This window comes from Aplysia californica, unplaced genomic scaffold (assembly GCF_000002075.1).
Source record: "Aplysia californica isolate F4 #8 unplaced genomic scaffold, AplCal3.0 scaffold00241, whole genome shotgun sequence".
Classification (NCBI taxonomy): domain Eukaryota; kingdom Metazoa; phylum Mollusca; class Gastropoda; order Aplysiida; family Aplysiidae; genus Aplysia; species Aplysia californica.
This window is the reverse complement of record NW_004797511.1, coordinates 723,312-727,372: the sequence shown is the minus strand read 5'-3', so window position 1 is coordinate 727,372 and position 4,061 is coordinate 723,312. Positions and strand designations below refer to the sequence as shown.

Sequence of the window (4,061 nt, the reverse complement as noted above, 5' to 3'; positions counted from 1 at the left end):
TATAAAATATATACCTGCATGTGCTTCTACGGTCCTGTAAATCCAAGAAAAATTTCCCTCTGGGACAATACGGGTATTATATTATCTTATCTTATCTCTTTATTACTAGTTATGAATGTCAACACTGATGGCAATTTAATCTTTGTTTATGTATATGAACATTATTGGAAATTTATTACCAATTATGTGATCATCGTTAGCGGTTGCAATTTTAAACCTCTTACCTATTATATTCAGTATCAGTGGCAATTAATTACTGGCCACATAATCAATGCTGGTGGCAATGTATTACTGGTTACGTTTCTCTATTTCGGTGACATTTTATTAATGGTTACATCTATTTCGGTTACAATTTATTACTGGTGACAATTTATTCCTAGTTACGTATATCTATTTCTTAGGCAGTTTCTTACAGGTTACGTATATCTACTTCGGTGACAATTTATTCCTAGTTACGTAAAGATCTATTTATTACTGATTACGTAAATAATTTCCAGGACAAGATATTACTGATTTTGTATGTGGCAATTTAATACCGGTCGCATACTTTTATATATATACATCAATTCCAGTGGCAATTTATCGCTGGTTGTGTACATGTCTATTTCAGTGGTGGTTTATTACTGGTTACGTATCTATATATGTGGCAATTTATTACAGGTTCCGTATATCATTTTCTAAGGCAATTTATTACTAGTTACGTATTCTATTTGTGTCAATTTATTACTGGTTACGTATATATAATCTATTTCAGTGTCAATTTATTACTGGTTACATATAATCTATTTTGGAGGCAATTTATTACTGATTACGTTCAATTTCTACGACAATTTATTACTGGCTTCGTACATCATTTTCGGGGGCAACTTATTACTGATTTTAATTTCAGTGGAAACTGATTACTGGTTTTGTATATAAAAATATATATCAATATCTTTGGTGAGGGTGTGGTGGCAGAGCGGTTAATGCACTCGTCCCCGAAGCGAAAAGTCCCGGCTCGAGAATCAGTTCGGACGCAGATTTTTTTTCACCCCCTCCAGCCCACCCAGCAGTAATGGGTACCTGACCTCGAGTTGGGGAAGTAAAGGCGGTATGGAAAGGAACTGGCCACCCTACCACAATATGCCGAAGGCCCAGGAAGTTGTTTCACTAACAAGGCAAACCCCAATGTCCGGATTGGATGCGGAGACCACTTTACTTTATCTTTGGTAATTTATTTCTGGTTATGTATGTCAATGTCAATATGTTACCAATGTCAGTGTCGCTGGCAATTTATTACTCATTAACTGTATCGGTGTAGGAAGTATTTTCTTACCAGGTATGGGTGTCAATGTCTTTGTCTGGGTTATTACTGGTTATGAGAATCAATGTCAAAGGCAACCATTCTGTATCATGCATATGTCAATCTCAAAGATTAAAAGTATAATTCAGGGATGGAAACAAGACATAGGTGGCGTAAATCATGTGTCGGAAACAAAAAGTAGAAGCAATATCTAGTAAGAAATGTGTATACTTTGCCTGAAGGAGTAGTGGTACATTTATTGATAGTGCAGTAGAGTGTATCATGTAGAAAGTTGTTACTGTAATCACTGTCCTAGACAATTGAACATTTCTTTGTTAAAGGCCTTAGTAAATTTGACAGAACTTAAATTATGTGCCTGATCTTAACACGATAAAAGAGGGACATTTCCAAATCTACAAATAAATTATTCAATGCAAACTCTTAAAAAATGTCTTTCGTAAGGATCAAATCCAGAGTGAGAGAGAGAGAGAGAGAGAGAGAGAGAGAGAGAGAGAGAGAGAGAGAGAGAGAGAGAGAGAGAGAGAGAGAAAGAGAGAGAGAGAGGGGGGAGGGCGAGAAAGAGAAAGACAGCGAGAAGAGACAAAGACAGAATAGTGTGTGTGTGTGTGTATGAGAGAGAGAGAGAGAGAGAGAGAAAGAGAGGGGGGAGGGGGGAATAGAGAAAGAAAGAGAGACGAGTAACGAGGCTTGGCCGTCTGTGTGACCGAGAGAAAGATATGGTAGGGTGTGTAACAGAGAACTGTGTTCACAGTGGAATAAAGCAATAGAAAATTGACAGAAAATAGCCTAACTATTGATATATTAAATATCAGAGTTGCACTCATAGGAAGAAAGATACATGTAACAGGAACTCGTAAGAAAACCCCACCTCAGACAAAATCTAGAGACAAACTGTAGAAATTTGACTTACCAGAGTAGTAGAACCTCGGTCAGCGAAGACTCCGGACTCTTGACTCGACTGAAGCTTGTAAACGACAGGAAAAAACAGCAAAGCAACACTGGTGTGAACTGTACCTCAAAGCAACACTTGTGTAAACTTTCTATCGACTGTCACAGCGCAACTAGCCGTCAAACACCAAAATGTCAGAGAGAACAAGCAAAATGTCCGCACACGACAAGATGGCGTCTATCAGAAATGGCGTGTCCGGCCCGCGTCGTTCAATTTTTACCCAGAAGTCTCAATTGCAAAGGATCTTGGTCTAGCGTGTTGCTGTTTTAGAAGCACGACTGACAGTCTTGCTCAATGGCTCTGTTCTTGCTTATGTGTTTGTTAACTTTTGCCACCTTTAAGAGACTAAAATTCTCCCACCGACAAGTATTTCCAAGCATGGCATAAAATAATGCCGAATTCACCCCAAATGACCCACTTATTGTGGGCTAGATCTAGATATATATGTCGCCCAGTTTGACAAGCACTGGTCTAACCGAAAAAAAAGTTAACAGACTGAGGGGTGAAAGTGTCATTCACATCTCAACAAAGGGTGATTGGTGGGTGCTATGGTGTGGTTTGCTTCTTCTTTCCTATCAAACATCTATCGTACTGATTCCTCCTAATGTTGTTTTATGTTTGTTATTCTCTTGTGACACTTCTAATCTTCGGCACTTATACTTATGACCTTATTGTGTTGCAAGTGCCGTAAAACTCTTACTAATACTAATACTAATACTAGATCTATACATCTCTACAAAATACGTATTAAGAACTGACAGTTTGATAGTTGGTTGATGCGTATTTATTTATTGATAATAATTCGTTGTTTTGTTTTACGTTTGGGTTACTGGTGCTTTTTTCAGGGAGGGGGGGGGGGGAGTATTTACATACGTGTTAATGAGTTCTGATCACGCACTAGATCTAGAATGTCATTTTAGTCTTTCTTCTGTGTGTGACTTTTATTTCTAAATGTCCTTTCGGCCCCTTGTTACTGTCTGTAGTTCTGAGCCGCCACTGATAAGGGCGAAGGACACACACAGAAAGCGAGAGAGAGAGGGGGGGATAAATAGATAGATAGATAGAATCGGGAGTAAAGATAGAAATAAGATAGGGGGGTGAGCTTGACCATAGCAACGGGACACAGAGACGTGAAGTGAAAGAGATGGAAAGAAAGAAGAAGACAGAGCTGGTTACACAATTTTCTGAAAGAGAGTTTAATGATTAGAAAAGAGAGGCGGATAGAAAAAGAGTATTTGGGTGTGTACGAGAGAAAGATAGATATACATGTGTGTGTGTGTGTGTGTGTGTGTGTGTGTGTGTGTGTGTGTGTGTGTGTGTGTGTGTGTGTGTGTGTGTGCTTCCCAATTTTTTAATTTTTTTTTTAAAACACGAACTTTTTCTTCCCGCCTTGTTTACGGACTGCCCGCGGTGGTCGCCCGTATGTTTGGGGAAACTTGTTTGAGCCTGTAAGTTAGCACATTAGTACATTAGTACATTAGCACATTAGTACATTAGTACGTTAGTACATTAGTACATTAGTACATTAGTACGTTAGTACATTAGTACATTAGCACATGAGTACGTTAGTACATTAGTACATTAGCACATGAGTACGTTAGTACATTAGTACGTTAGTACATTAGTATGTTAGTACATTAGTACATTAGTACATTTGTACATTTGTACATTTGTACATTAGTACATAAGTACGTTAGTACATTAGTACATTAGTACGTTAGTACATTAGATGGTATAAGGTGGCATGAGATGATGTTGTTGGGGAGGGTTGGAGAGAGAGAGAGAGAGAGAGAGAGAGAGAGAGAGAGG

The 4,061-nt window shown here is 38.3% G+C and overlaps 1 protein-coding gene and 1 long non-coding RNA gene across 4 annotated transcripts in view; one reads left to right on the top strand and one right to left on the bottom strand.

Annotated features, from left to right (window-relative positions):
• LOC106012009 overlaps positions 1 to 4,061 on the bottom strand; it is a 14,832-nt gene that overhangs the window by 6,520 nt on the left and 4,251 nt on the right. The window contains exon 1 of one of the 3 annotated variants that reach the window (XR_004858632.1): positions 2,214 to 2,438. The exons of the other annotated variants lie outside the window; for them this stretch is intronic. The gene's annotated coding sequence lies outside the window, so the exon portion shown is untranslated. Of the gene's footprint in view, positions 1 to 2,213; positions 2,439 to 4,061 lie in introns of those variants that run through there. 3 annotated transcript variants of the gene reach the window in all.
• LOC101849293 overlaps positions 1 to 4,061 on the top strand; it is a 14,566-nt gene that overhangs the window by 6,267 nt on the left and 4,238 nt on the right. The gene's annotated exons all lie outside the window — the stretch shown is intronic.